The 15,906-nt window shown below is 54.7% G+C and overlaps 1 protein-coding gene across 1 annotated transcript in view; it reads left to right on the top strand.

The window, feature by feature from the left end:
- The first annotated feature begins 14,892 nt into the window (after positions 1–14,892).
- TDRD7 (tudor domain containing 7) overlaps positions 14,893–15,906 on the top strand; it is a 105,133-nt gene continuing 104,119 nt past the window's right edge. The window contains exon 1 of the mRNA XM_073664565.1: positions 14,893–15,129. The gene's annotated coding sequence lies outside the window, so the exon portion shown is untranslated. The remainder of the gene's footprint in view (positions 15,130–15,906) is intronic.

The raw sequence follows: 15,906 nt of genomic DNA, 5'->3' as shown, positions 1-15,906 counted from the left end.
ATGCATACCAGGATGAGGGATACCATACACACCAGGTTAAGGATGAGGGGTGCCACGCATACCGGGATTGGGGGTGAGGGGTGCCATGCATACCAGGATTGGGGGGTGAGGGGTGCCAGGCATACTGGGATTGGGGATGAGGGGTGCCATGCATACCGGGATTGGGGATGAGGGGTGCCACACATACCGGGATTGGGAATGAGGGATGGGGTGCCATGCATACCAGGATGAGGGATACCATACACACCAGGATAGGGATGGGGTACCATGCATACCAGGATGAGGGATACCATACACACCAGGATAAGAATGAGGGGTGCCACGCATACCGGGATTGGGGGTGAGGGGAGCCACGCATACCGGGATGAGGGGTGCCACGCATACCGGGATTGGGGGTGAGGGGTACCACGCATACCGGGATTGGGAGTGAGGGATAGGGTGCCATGCATACCAGGATGAGGGATACCATACACACCAGGATAGGGATGAGGGGTGCCACGTATCCCAGGATTGGGGGTGAGGGGTGCCACGCATACCAGGATTGGGGGGTGAGGGGTGCCACGCATACCAGGATTCTGGGGGGAGGTGTGCTACGCATACCAGGTTTGGTGGGTGAGGGGTGCCACGCATACCAGGATTGGGGGTGAGGGGTGCCACGCATACCGGGATTGGGAGTGAGGGATAGGGTGCCATGCATACCAGGATGCGGGAAACCATACACACCAGGATAGGGATGAGGGGTGCCATGTATACCAGGATTGGGGGTGAGTGGTGCCATGCATACCAGGATTGGGGGGTGAGGGGTGCCATGCATACCAGGATTGGGGGGTGAGGGGTGCCACGCATACTGGGATTGGGGGTGAGGGGTGCCAGGCATACTGGGATTGGGGATGAGGGGTGCCATGCATACCGGGATTGGGGATGAGGGGTGCCACGCATACCGGGATTGGGAATTAGGGATGGGGTGCCATGCATACGAGGATGAGGGATACCATACACACCCGGATAGGGATGAGGGGTGCCACGCATACCGGGATTGGGGGTGCGGGGTGCCACGCATACCGGGATTGGGAGTGAGGGGAGCCGCACATACCGGGATGAGGGGCGCCACGCATACCGGGATTGGGGGTGAGGGGTGCCACGCATACCGGGATTGGGAGTGAGGGATAGGGTGCCATGCATACATGGATGAGGGATACCCTACACACCCGGATAGGGATGAGGGGTGCCACGCATACCGAGATTGGGGGTGCGGGGTGCCACGCATACCCGGATTGGGGGTGAGGGGTGCCACGCATACCAGGATTGGGGGTGAGGGGTACCACACACCAGGATTGGGGGTGAGGGGTACCACGCATGCCAGGATTGGGGGGTGAGGGGTACCACTCATACCAGGATTGGGGGGTGAGGCGTGCCACGCATACCGGGATTGGGGGTGAGGGGTGCCAGGCATACTGGGATTGGGGATAAGGGGTACCATGCATTCCAGGATTGGGGATGAGGGGTGCCACGCATACCGGGATTGGGAATGAGGGATGGGGTGCCATGCATACCAGGATGAGGGATACCATACACACCAGGATAGGGATGAGGGGTGCCACGCATACCAGCATTGAGGGGTGAGGGATGCCACGCATACCAGGATTGGGGGTGAGGGGTGTCACGCATACCAGGATTGGGGGGTGAGAGGTGCCACGCATACCAGGATTGGGGGGTGAGGGGTGCCACGCATACCAGGATTGGGGGGTGAGGGGTACCACGCATACCAGGATTGGGGGGTGAGGGGTGCCACGCATACCGGGATTGGGGGTGCGGGGTGCCAGGCATACTGGGATTGGGGATGAGGGGTGCCATGCATACCGGGATTGGGAATGAGGGGTGCCACGCATACCGGGATTGGGAATGAGGGATGGGGTGCCATGCATACCAGGATGAGGGATACCATACACACCAGGATAAGGATTAGGGGTGCCACGCATACCGGGATTGGGGGTGAGGGGTGCCACGCATAACGGGATTGGGGGTGAGGGGAGCCACACATACCGGGATGAGGGGTGCCACGCATACCGGGATTGAGGGTGAGGGGTACCATGCATACCGGTATTGGGAGTGAGGGATAGGGTGCCATGCATACCAGGATGAGGGATACCATACACACCAGGATAGGGATGGGGTACCATGCATACCAGGATGAGGGATACCATACACACCGGGATAAGGATGAGGGGTGCCACGCATACCGGGATTGGGGGTGAGGGGTGCCACGCATAACGGGATTGGGGGTTAGGGGAGCCACACATACCGGGATGAGGGGTGCCACGCATACCGGGATTGAGGGTGAGGGGTGCCATGCATACCGGTATTGGGAGTGAGGGATAGGGTGCCATGCATACGAGGATGAGGGATACCATACACACCAGGATAGGGGTGAGGGGTGCCATGTATACCAGGATTGGGGGTGAGGGATACCATACACACCAGGATAGGGGTGAGGGGTGCCACGCATACCAGGATTGGGGGTGAGGGGTGCCACGCATACCAGGATTGGGGGTGAGGGGTGCCACGCATACCAGGATTGGGGGTGAGGGGTGCCACGCATACCAGGATTGGGGGTGAGGGGTGCCACGCATACCAGGATTGGGGGTGAGGGGTGCCACGCATACCAGGATTGGATGGTGGGGACAGGATGGGGGCAGTACAAATACAAGGAGGGGGGCAGCACATACCAGCATGGGAGACCATATACCAATAAAAATGCTCACCACCTGGGCGTAGAACGGGTTCAATAGCTAGTATATATATATATACGCATGTGCACATATATATGTATATACAATATATACGTCTGTATATAATATGTATGAGTATATTTATAAGTAATATGTGTACATATATATGTATATAATATATATGTGTATAATAAATATACACACATCTACAGACGATACATATATATACATATATATATATATAGTCTGTAGATGTGTGTGTGTATATATAGTATACACTATATATTATATACAGTACACATACACTGCTCAAAAAAATAAAGGGAACACTCAAATAACACATCGTAGATCTGAATGAATGAAATATTCTCATTGAATACTTTGTTCTGTACAAAGCTGAATGTGCTGACAACAAAATCACACAAATATAATCAATGGAAATCAAATGTATTAACCAATGGAGGCCTGGATTAGGAGTCACCCCCAAAATTAAAGTGGAAAAACACACTACAGGCTGATCCAACTTTGATGTAATGTCCTTAAAACAAGTCAAAATGAGGCTCAGTATTGTGTGTGGCCTCCACGTGCCTGTATGACCTCCCTACAACACCTGGGCATGCTCCTGATGAGGTTGTGGATGGTCTCCTGTGGGATCTCCTCCCAGACCTGGAATAAAGCATCCGCCAACTCCTGGACAGTCTGTGGTGCAACGTGACGTTGGTGGATGCAGCGAGACATGATGTGCCAGATGTGCTCAATCAGATTCAGGTCTGGGGAACGGGCGGGCCACTCCATAGCTTCAATGCCTTCATCTTGCAGGAACTGCTGATGACTCGCCCCCTGGGCCGTGGGGCACTCGGATCCGGGCAATAGGGGGAACGATGGGAGTAGTAGTGGCAACCCGGTTCCGTGGCTCAGGGTGGTCAGGCCAGTGGTAGTCCGTTACGTGTTGTTGATTATGTCCGACTACGCCACCCGTGGATGTGCGTCATTAGGAACCGCCGCTGCAGGGCAGACCGCTGGGGCTGATGATATGTGCAGCTGGGATGGTGTGACTCCCCATGGGAAGAGTGCGGCCCCAGGGCAGTGTAGTGGATGGTGGGAGTGATGGTGGTGAGAGTCCCAGTACCGGTAGTGCTGGAGGCGCGAAGGAGCACACAGACAATAGGTTGCAGTCCAGGGTCTTTACTGAAACAGGTAAACTGACCCATAAACAGTCCCAGCTAGGAGGGGACCTGGATGTCTGAGAGCAACGGGGAAATTGGCCCTGGTCAGGGTGAGAGTATAGGCCTACCGTGCTTTCTGCGCTCCTTCTGGCTATCTCCTCGTTATAGGGTAACAGCCCACGTTTCCGAGCTTTCCGTGTATTCTCGCCTGTATGGCCTGCGACGTGGGTTCCTTTCTGCTCCCAGCCTTGTACGGCTTTACTGGTCCCTTCGGTTGTGGCAGGGCCTCCAGGCTTCTTAGGCCAAGGAATATACAGTCCCTTGCGGACTGGTTATCTGCTGGGGGATGTGGAATCCTTCCAGCCTCAGACACCAAAATCTGGTAAATTAAGTCCTGTATCTGCCAAGACAGGCTCTCTTCGCCTCTTGTCTCTGGCTTGTGGCTCTCCTCCTGCCACACTTCCTCTTAGGTGCAGTGCAACTGTCTGTCCCTGCTCTGCTCTGGGACAAGTCTCAGTGCTGAGACAGGCCATCAAGTTCTCTCTAACCCTGCCCCCAGCACCAGCTTTTATAGGGGCAGCCAGCTCCCCCTACTGGCCTGAGACAGGAGGCATTGCATGCTAATGTTCCCCTGACTAGAGAACCTCCCCCTTGCTCTCAGACACAGCTTTAATTACACTTGTGGAATCCAGGCCAGGGTGACACATTCCCCCCTAGTGAAATTTAGTACTCCGGGACTAAACAATAAACAAAGACAATATGCATGACTATAAAACATTATCAGGAAAGTGACACACAGATTGAGTTCTTAAGGTCACAGTGTGGTCTGTGACCGGGTGTCCATATCACCAGAACAACGGGAGCCTTAACCAGGTGGGGGTCTGTCCTACCCCAAGTCCTTTACAGTCTTAGTTCATTCCTTGGTTAGGCTCCGAACGCAGTCCATACAAGGTCCCGGTTATAAAAAGTCCATAACCTTTGAGTCCTTACGGTAGCTGCAAGAAACTGAAACACAGAATTACCAAACATGCATGTAACTTTGCAAACAATTCAACAATTGGCAATAGGGTTATTTACAATTTTAGTACACTCTATATTCTCCAGCGAGCGGGTATCTGCCCCTTTGTGCTCCTGGTTGACCTCCTTAACCCACTGTCTGGTGGTGGACCAACCTGGCTTTCCCCACTAGCGTTAGGGGTACAGCTACCAGCTGGGTGTACAGGTAGGGCAGGCAGCTGTCTGCGGGTCCTTTGGCTTACCGCAGGCATGGCAGGCTCACTGTCAGCAGAGGGTTGACTCTCCTGGGCTGCTGGTACAGGCTCTTCTGCCTCTGGAACCGCTTGCTCCTCTTCACCTTCCGGCTCTGGTGTTGGTTGTTGCTGTGCCGGTTGCAGGAAATGCAGGACGGGTACCACTATGGCATCATTTATGCGAGTCCAGGACTGAGGGAACTCTCCGAGAACAGTGCTGATCATTTCTTCCTTGTCCTCTGCGGGTTCAAGGTCACTCTGATCCTCTTTTGCACTACGGAGTTGCTCGGGGCATCTTTTGAGGTGGTCTCTGGAGACGGTGCTAGTAGTTTCTCCTCCGTCCTTGGTGATCACGCACACCTTCGGGTTGTCGTGGTCAGACTGCAGTACGGTGTAGGGTTCCCATTCCCACTGGTCATCCAACTTATGTAGCCTTCTTTTTCGCTTTAGGACTTGCTCACCAGGTTCTAGGGGACCAGCAGGGGCGTGTTGATTGAAGAGTTTTTCTTGCCTCTCTCTCACCTGGGCCAGGCTCTTCTCCACACTCTCCTGTACCTTCTTGTACTGCAGTTGCCTTTCCGTATCCCAGTCTGCATCCGGGGAGGTGTCCTCAGGCGTCAGGACTCCCATCTCCAGGTCTACGGGCAGCTTACCCGGTCTGGCTCGCATCAGGTAAGCCGGGGTGCAGTTGGTAGCGTTCACCGGGATATGATTGTATAAGTCTATCAGGTCCGGCAGTCTTTCTGGCCACAGGCTGCGTTCCTCCAGGGGCAACGTCTTCAGGAGATTGATAACTATATTGTTCATCTTCTCACACATCCCGTTGGTTTGTGGATGGTAAGGCGTTGTCCGAATCTTCTTACAGCCATAGAGGTTGCAGAACTCCTGGAAGATTTCAGCCTCAAACGCTGGACCCTGGTCTGTCAGGACCTGTTCCGGATACCCGTGTGGATGGCAGAAATATTGCTGGAAGGCTCTGGCCGCTGTTTGGGCTGTCAAGTCTTTTACCGGGACCACCACTAGAAAACGGGAATAGTGGTCCACGATTGTCAGGGCATAGATGTATCCTGACCGGCTGGGAGCCAAATTGACATGGTCCAGAGCTACCAGCTCAAGAGGCTGCGTGGTGACGATGGGCCTCAAGGGTGTCTTCTGGCTGGCACGGTCCTTCCTCCTTAGGTGACAAGGGCCACAGTCTCTGCACCATTTTTCTACAGCTCCTCTCATGCCGACCCAAAAGAACCTTCCTCTTAGTAGGAACTCCAGTTTCTTCCAACCGAAGTGCCCCGCTCTGTCATGGTAAGCCCCCAGGACCATAGCTGCATCCCGCCTTGGGACCATGACTTGCCAGGTCAGCTCGTGCGTCCGGTGGTTGACAATCCTTCTGCACAACTTGCCTTCGTAGAGGAACAGCTTGCTCTTCTCTTTCCATAGCTGCTTGGCTTCCTCTGGAGCATCCGGATCTATGCGGGCATCTTCCTGGGTCAGCAGATCTTTCACCAGGCGGATGGCAGGGTCACTATCTTGGGTCTCGGCCCAGCTGTGGTGAGGTAGGGGATTGATCATCACGGTTGTTAGATCCTCCTCCTTCACACGGTGAGAGTATTGAGCGGCTCCATACCGGTGAAACGCGGGGAGTTCTACCTCCTCCAGCTCTTCTGGGTCTTCGTCACCCTCAGGTAAGTGAGGCATTCTTGATAGGGCGTCCGCGTTGGCATTGGTTTTGCCTGCCCGGTACTTGATCACGAAGTCATAGTTGGAGAGACGGGCCATCCACCGCTGTTCCAGGGCACCCAGTCTTGCATTGTCCAGGTGTGTCAACGGGTTGTTGTCCGTGTACACGGTGAACTTTGCGGAGGCCAGGTAATGCTTGAAGCGTTCCGTCACGGCCCACACCACCGCCAAGAATTCTAGCTTGAAGGAGCTGTAATTCTCCGGGTTCCTCTCGGTGGGTCTCAGCTTCCGGCTGGCGTACGCGATCACCCTTTCTCTGCCCTGTTGGTTTTGGGACAGTACGGCTCCCAGTCCCACATTACTGGCATCTGTGTGGAGAATGAAAGGCTGGCCATAATCAGGGTAGGCCAGGATCTCGTCCCCTGAGAGGGCCATCTTTAGCTGGGGGAAGGACTACTCTTCCGGTTTATCCCACTTGAAGGGCGGCTTTTGGCTCCTGGACTTAGACTGTCCGATCAGGAGGTCCTGCATAGGAGCTGCCATCTTAGTGAACCCGGGGATGAACCTTCGGTAGTAGCCTACCAACCCGAGAAACTGTCTCACCTCTTTGATGTTCGAGGGGCTTGGCCAGCTCTTGATTGCCGTGACCTTGTCAGGGACGGGGGCCACTCCTTCCGCGCTTACCACGTGCCCTAGGTACTGGACCTTTGGTTTCAGCAGGTGACACTTCGATGGTTTCACCTTCAGGCCGTAGCCTGCCAGGGCTTCGAACACCTCGGCCAGGTGCTTTAGATGGTCCTCGTAGGTTTTCGAATAGACGATAACGTCGTCCAGGTAAAGGAGGACCGTCTCGAAGTTTCGGTGCCCTAGACAGCATTCCATCAGCCGCTGGAAGGTCCCTGGTGCGTTGCAGAGCCCGAAAGGCATACAGTTGAACTCACTCAGTCCCATCGGGGTGGTGAAGGCGGTCTTCTCCTTGTCAGCCTCTGCCACAGGAACCTGCCAGTACCCGCTAGTAAGGTCCAAAGTAGAAAAGAAGTTAGCTGATTTTAGTGCGGCTAAAGACTCCTCTATTCTAGGCAGCGGATATGCATCTTTGTGAGTGATATGGTTGATTTGTCTATAGTCGACGCACATTCTCATGGTGCCGTCTTTCTTTTTGACCAGAACCAAGGGGGCTGCCCAGGGGCTACAGCTGTCTTTAATGACCCCAGCTTCTTTCATCTCTCTTAGCATGCCCTTTGCGTTCTGATAATGTGCAGGGGGTACAGGCCTGTGTCTCTCTTTTATTGGTGGATGGCTCCCTGTGGGGATGTGGTGTTCTATCCCCTTTACTCTGCCGAAGTCTAGCGGGTGCTTACTAAAGACTCTCTCGTACTCCTGTACCACCCGGTAGACTCCTTGTTTTTGGTGCAGGGGAGTGGAGTCAGCACCCACATGGAGTTTCTGGCACCAGTCCTCCTTTTGTTTCTGGGAGCCATTACCCTCCGCCTGTGGAGATGGAGGCAAGGGTTCCACGGCCCTGATAGCTTTGTGTTCGACAACAAACAGTTTGGCGAGTGTAGCGTACCTGGGTAAGTGTACTTCCCTCTCCCCAATGTTGAGGATGCGGACGGGCACCCTCCCATGACGGACATCAACCACCCCCCGGGCTGTCAAAATGGTGGGCCTGCTGTCTGAGTACACGGGTTCTACCATGGCTTGGTAGTCTCTACCTCTCAACCCGATTGCAGTCCAACACCAGATCATCATTTCACTTTTGGGAGGCATGGAAATGGGGAATGGGTCACTCAGTCTTACGCTACCGATCTCACCACCAGACAGTTCTACCTGCTGCCGTCTCATCAGGGCTTTTATCTCCTTGTTGAGGACTCTCTGTTGGCTGGAACTAGCATTCACCGCCACCTGTTGTAAGATTACAATTACCTCTGAAAGACAATTTTCAATTACGTTAGTACCCACAGTTATTTTAGGGTGACTTTCACGACGGTCAATGTCCACAATAATCACTCCCTGTGCCGGCAGTTCAACTTTACCAATTTTAATGGTCATCTCCTTGAACCCCATCTGCGGCACGGGTAAGCCATTACTGGCGATGATGCTCAAGTTACTGTCTGGATACCGTGTGATATCAGCATCAGTCCAATACTGCTTAAAAAGTACATAAGGGATAGTGGTTACTTGCGACCCAGTATCTAGCAAGGCGCTCATGGGGATACCGTCCAGCACCACGGGTAAAACCGGGCGCCCCCCAACGTACCTATTACGCCAACTATAAGGGCCTGGTGATCTTATGCCTGGGGGTTGGCCCTCTGCCCCAGGTTGGACCCGTTTAAATTACAGTACCTGGAAATGTGTCCGGGCTGGTTGCATCGACGGCAAATGAGCTGTCCATCCTCTGCGTAGCGGTCTGTGGGCCTCCCTCGGAACGACGGGATCCTCCTCTGTCGACGCCACGGGACATCCTCCGGACTTGAAGCCAGCTCGATGGGTCTTGATGGGTCCACTTGCAACGCCTGGACGGTCCTGGTCAACGCCGCGACGCTCCTGGTCAGCTCTGGACTTGGTGGTGCAGGTCTTTCGACGGGGCTTGGTTCAGGGCCTGTGCATCAGCCCCCACGGGATCCATAGAGAGGGTGCCGCCTCCTGGTGGTTGGTGAGAGCAGGGCGCCGGGGGTTTATAGCGCCACTGGTTGCAGATTCACGGAGCACCCTTATGGCCCTGTCCTTAAATTGGGCAAAGGTCAGGTCGGGGTTCTGAAAGAACATGAGGCGCAGTTGGGCCCTGTGGGCGCTAGACAGCAGACCTTCTATGAATTGTTCTGTTAGCAGCTTATCCGTTTCCTGCACACTGCCAGGGTCAGTTTGTTGAATAGCCCTCAAAGCTTCCTGCAGATTTAGGGCATAGTCTCTGATGCTGTCCTGTGCCCGCTGCTTACATCCATAGAACCTCATTTTAATTTCAGCGGAGGTACGTGTGTCAAAGGTACCTCGCAGCCGGGCCAGAATACCCTTCACAGTCCTTTTCTCCTCAGTGGGCCATGATTTTACCTCCCTTTGGGCTGCGCCAGTTAACTGCCCTGCTAGTATGCTGACCTTCTGTTCCTCTGTCAGGGTGTAGACTTGGAACAAACTGTACAGCCTTTCCTTAAAGTCAGTTAGGGCATGGGGCTCCCCTGAGTACTTGGGCAGCCAGGCCGCTCCAGGGATGTAGGGCAGGGAAAAGGGTATCACCGCTGCTGCAGCTGCGTTGGTGGTAGTGGGGGCCTCTGTGTCCGACATCTTCCTCCCCCCTAGTCAAGCGTGGCCTACCTTCCGACGATCCTCTTCTGTAGGCCGCGGCTCCGCTGCTGCTGCTATGGACGAGGACCTGGCGTTGCATCCTGATGACGTCAGCGTCGCTCTCTCTCCCTTCCAGGACCTTGCGCAGCGTCGGTGCGTGGGGCGGAGCTTCGGATCTCGTGCGGTTTTGACGTCCACGCCCCTCTTCTTCCCGCGCGGCGTCCTGAAGATGGCGTCCGATGGCGGGAAACAGCTGCGGATGGCGGGAAGACGGCAGAAGACGGCGGGAAATGGTCCAAGATGGCGTCTGATGGCGGGAATCGGCTCCGGATGGCGGGAAACGACTCCGGACGGCGGGAAACTTCGCCACAGGTAAGTTACAAAAGTCTTTTTCAGGCACGCAGTACCCGGTGGTTGCGGGCACGAAATCCTGCCGACTACGCCAAAGCTGACTCGCCCCCTGGGCCGTGGGGCACTCGGATCCGGGCAATAGGGGGAACGATGGGAGTAGTAGTGGCAACCCGGTTCCGTGGCTCAGGGTGGTCAGGCCAGTGGTAGTCCGTTACGTGTTGTTGATTATGTCCGACTACGCCACCCGTGTATTTGCGGTCATTAGGAACCGCCGCTGCAGGGCAGACCGCTGGGGCTGATGATATGTGCAGCTGGGATGGTGTGACTCCCCACGGGAAGAGTGCGGCCCCAGGGCAGTGTAGTGGATGGTGGGAGTGATGGTGGTGAGAGTCCCAGTACCGGTAGTGCTGGAGGCGCGAAGGAGCACACAGACAATAGGTTGCAGTCCAGGGTCTTTACTGAAACAGGTAAACTGACCCATAAACAGTCCCAGCTAGGAGGGGACCTGGATGTCTGAGAGCAACGGGGAAATTGGCCCTGGTCAGGGTGAGAGTGTAGGCCTACCGTGCTTTCTGCGCTCCTTCTGGCTATCTCCTCGTTATAGGGTAACAGCCCACGTTTCCGAGCTTTCCGTGTATTCTCGCCTGTATGGCCTGCGACGTGGGTTCCTTTCTGCTCCCAGCCTTGTACGGCTTTTCTGGTCCCTTCGGTTGTGGCAGGGCCTCCAGGCTTCTTAGGCCAAGGAATATACAGTCCCTTGCGGACTGGTTATCTGCTGGGGGATGTGGAATCCTTCCAGCCTCAGACACCAAAGTCTGGTAAATTAAGTCCTGTATCTGCCAAGACAGGCTCTCTTCGCCTCTTGTCTCTGGCTTGTGGCTCTCCTCCTGCCACACTTCCTCTTAGGTGCAGTGCAACTGTCTGTCCCTGCTCTGCTCTGGGACAAGTCTCAGTGCTGAGACAGGCCATCAAGTTCTCTCTAACCCTGCCCCCAGCACCAGCTTTTATAGGGGCAGCCAGCTCCCCCTACTGGCCTGAGACAGGAGGCATTGCATGCTAATGTTCCCCTGACTAGAGAACCTCCCCCTTGCTCTCAGACACAGCTTTAATTACACTTGTGGCATCCAGGCCAGGGTGACACACTGACACACTCCAGCCACATGAGGTCTGGCATTGTCTTGCATTAGGAGGAACCCAGGGCCAAACGCTCCAGCATATGGTCTCACAAGAGGTCTGAGGATCTCATCTCGGTACCTAATGGCAGTCAGGCTACCTCTGGCGAGCACATGGAGGACTGTGCGGCCCTCCAAAGAAATGCCACCCCACACCATTACTGATCTACTGCCAAACCGGTCATGCTGAAGGATGTTGCAGGCAGCAGATCGCTCTCCACGGCGTCTCCAGACTCTGTCAGGTCTGTCACATGTGCTCAGTGTGAACCTGCTTTGATCTGTGAAGAGCACAGGGCGCCAGTGGCGACTTTGCCAATCCTGGTGTTCTGTGGCAAATGCCAAGCGTCCTGCACGGTGTTGGGCTGTGAGCACAACCCCCATCTGTGGCTGTCGGGCCCTCATACCACCCTCATGGAGTCGGTTTCGAACCGTTTGTGTAGACACATACTCATTTGTGGCCGGCTGGAGGTCATTTTGCAGGGCTCTGGCAGTGCTCCTCCTGTTCCTCCTTGCACAAAGGTGGAGGTAGCGGTCCTGCTGCTGGATTGTTGCCCTCCTACGTCCTCCTCCACGTCTCCTGGTGTACAGGCCTGTCTCCTGGTAGCGCCTCCAGCCTCTGGACATTACGCTGACAGACACAGCAAACCTTCTTGCCACAGCTCGCATTTATGTGCCATCCTGGATGAGCTGCACTACCTGAGCTACTTCTGTGGCTTGTAGAGTCCATCTCATGCTACCACGAGTGTGAAAGCACAACCAACATTCAAAAGTGACCAAAACATCAGCCAGAAAGCATTGGTACTGAGATGTGGTCTGTGGTCCCCACCTGCAGAATCACTCCTTTATTGAGGGTGTCTTGATAATTGCCAATAATTTCCATCTATTGTCTATTCCATTTGCACAACAGCATGTGAAATTGATTGTCAATCAGTGTTGCTTCCTAAGTGGACAGTTTGATTTCACAGAAGTTTGATTTACTTGGAGTTATATTCTGTTGTTTAAGTGTTCCCTTTATTTTTTTAAGCAGTGTATATGTATAATGTCTGTAGATGTGTGTGTATCTATATTATACACTATATATTATATACCTATATGTACACATATTGCTTACATACAGTACAGACCAAAAGTTTGGACACACCTTCTCATTTAAAGATTTTTCTGTATTTTCATGACTATGGAAATTGTACATTCACACTGAAGGCATCAAAACTATGAATTAACCAGGGGCGGACCTACCGCTCGTGCAGCCCGTTCATTGAACGGGGGCCCCGAGGGAGAGGGGGCCCCTCCAGCAGACTGTCCTGACTCCAGTATGGGGCCCCGCCAGTCAGGGCCTCCTTGGGGCCCCCCTCTTGTGCGTCTCCTCATGGGGCCCTCGCAGGGCCGGCGTCATCACCCGGGGCACCCCGCGCTATGGGACCCGTGAGCGGAGGAGAGCGGTGTCAGCGCTCGCTCCCCCCCACTTTCTCAGGGCCCTGGCATCCGGCACAATACTTACCCCTCCTCGTGCCTCCGCAGCAGCTCCTGCATCCTCCGCGGCTGCTGCACTGTGACGTCTCAGGTCAGAGGGCGCGGTGACGTCTCAACACCACGCTCTCTGCTGAGCAGTCACAGCGCAGAGCGGGATGAGGCCGGCGACGCTGGAGTCCGGAGCAGCGGCAGCAGGTGAGACATGAGGTGAGTATTTGATTTTTTTTTTATTGTATGGAGGCCTGTGGCAGTATAAAGGAGGGGGGTGAGGTGGGGGTGTGTGACATCCTGCATGGGGCATTATAAGGGGGGGGGGGTGACATCCTGCATGGGGCATTATATGGGGTGGTTGTGTGACATCCTGCATGGGGCAGTATAAGGGGGGGGGTGACATCCTGCATGGGGCATTATAAGGGAGGGGGGGTGACATCCTGCATGGGGCAGTATAAGGGAGCGGGGGGTGACATCCTGCATGGGGCATTATAAGGGAGGGGGGTGACATCGTGCATGGGGCATTATAAGGGAGGGGGGGTGACATCCTGCATGGGGCATTATAAGGGAGGGGGGGTGACATCCTGCATGGGGCAGTATAAGGGAGGGGGGGTGACATCCTGCATGGGGCATTATAAGGGAGGGGGTGTGTGTGACATCCTGCATGGGGCATTATAAGGGAGGGTGTGTGTGTGATATCCTGCATGGGGCATTATAAGGGAGGGTATGTGTGTGACATCCTGCATGGGGCATTATAAGGGAGGGGGTGTGTGTGACATCCTGCATGGGGAATTATAAGGGAGGGTGTGTGTGTGACATCCTGCATGGGGCATTATAAGGGGGGTGACATCCTGCATGGGGCATTATAAGGGGGGGGTGACATCCTGCATGTGGCATTATAAGGGGGAGTGACATCCTGCATGAGGCATTATAAGGGAGGCGGTGTGTGTGACATCCTGCATGGGGCATTATATGGGAGGGGTGTGTGTGACATCCTGCATGGGGCATTATAAGGGAGGGGGTGAGGTGGGGGTGTATGACATCCTGCATGAGGCATTATAAGGGAGGCGGTGTGTGTGACATCCTGCATGGGGCATTATATGGGAGGGGTGTGTGTGACATCCTGCATGGGGCATTATAAGGGAGGGGGTGAGGTGGGGGTGTATGACATCCTGCATGGGGCATTATAAGGGAGGGGGGGGGTGTGACATCCTGCATGGGGCACTATGGGAGATGAGAGCTGCCTATGGGGGGGTGAGAGATGCACGGGGGTGGGTGAGATGCACATAGGGGGGATGAGAGATGCATGGGGGGGATGAGAGCTGCACATGGGGGGATGAGAGCTACACATGGGGGGATGAGAGCTACACATGGGGGGGGGTATGTTTACATCTTGAAGCTCATCAAGAGAATGCCAATAGTGTGCAAAGCAGTCATCAAAGCAAAAGGTGGCTACTTTGAAGAACCTAGAATATAAGACATATTTTCAGTTGTTTCACACTTTTTTGTTAAGTATATAATTCCACATGTGTTAATTCATAGTTTTGATGCCTTCAGTGTGAATGTGCAATTTTCATAGTCATGAAAATACAGAAAAATCTTTAAATGAGAAGGTGTGTCCAAACTTTTGGTCTATACTGTATGTATATATATTACTCAGGCCATACTTGCTTAGGGCCATCTAGTGAATCTCTGACTAGAAGTGGTTAGGCCACCTAATACTCGGGCTGGCAAGGGAGCACATGACTAGCCACCATCACTGCCCTCTCCCTTCAGCCCCGCGCTGCACTGGCCGGTGACTGGCGGGCACACGTGCTGGGGGCGGGTTGATGGCCGTTAGGGGGCGGGCGTTTGTTGAGGAAAGGAGACCGGGAAGACGAAAGTGAAGGGAATTCGCATTAGCTGGAAACGAAACTGCTCGGGAGGTGTGGTGTGACTCCGGGAAGCCTGCGGTACTGCCTGTCTGCTGCCTGCCGTCTCTGAGCCGCTATAGATCAGCAGCGGCGGGCACGGACTCTGTGAGCGACGCCCGGACACCGCGGTATGTAGTGTGTGACCTGCCGGCCATTTCCCGCCCTGTCACCGTGGTGTGAGGTGACGGGCAGTGGGCGCACAGGTGTAGCGCCATGTGTGATGCCCAGGAAGGCGCCAGGCCTGCTCAGTCTTCTCTTAATCTGGGTCATCCTATAATCGGGGTGTTCTGTCAGTGCCTGCCGGATTACCAGGAGAGCGCTGCTGATTAATCTCCCCATACCTGAGAAATAACATGGGGTACTGCTGGGTAATTGCGGCCATTGGCAGCTTGTGCCATACACCGGCCAGCTTGGCTCCGCCATAGTCACCCTGATAGTGTGGGGCAGTGCATAGTGACTCTGGGTACCAGGGTGTATCGCTATATGAAGGCCCCAGTGATCGGCCTAGCAAGTGGTGGGAAGATGGCGCTCCGATCATTGACCCATGTAAGGGTGCCAGCGATTAGCTGACAAAGGAGCAATACACTTATATGTCGGCGGATTGTATAGGTTGTGGCAACACACTTTGTGTATGGCCGACCCAAGCCCAGTGCGCCGTAGGCATATGGGGCCGTCTGCTACGTGGCCGGGCCGTCTGCTACGTGGCCGGGCCGTCTGCTACGTGGCCGGGCCGTCTGCTACGTGGCCGGTCTGTACTCACAGATGTGTAATCTGGCTCAGACCGGAGATACGCAGCCAAGAATTGTACATTTAGAGAGGACGCGGACAGGAATCCTAGTGCCATTTATTGGGGGTAGCAATCCTAAGGACAACATCTGCAAGGGGTTTGGGTGGTTTCCTCCTAC

The sequence above is a fragment of the Phyllobates terribilis genome, unplaced genomic scaffold, assembly GCF_046119375.1.
Source record: "Phyllobates terribilis strain yellow unplaced genomic scaffold, ASM4611937v1 Scaffold_1__5_contigs__length_1240528914, whole genome shotgun sequence".
NCBI classification, from domain to species: domain Eukaryota; kingdom Metazoa; phylum Chordata; class Amphibia; order Anura; family Dendrobatidae; genus Phyllobates; species Phyllobates terribilis.
The sequence above is the reverse complement of the archived record's forward strand: the minus strand, read 5'-3'. Positions and strand labels throughout refer to the sequence as shown.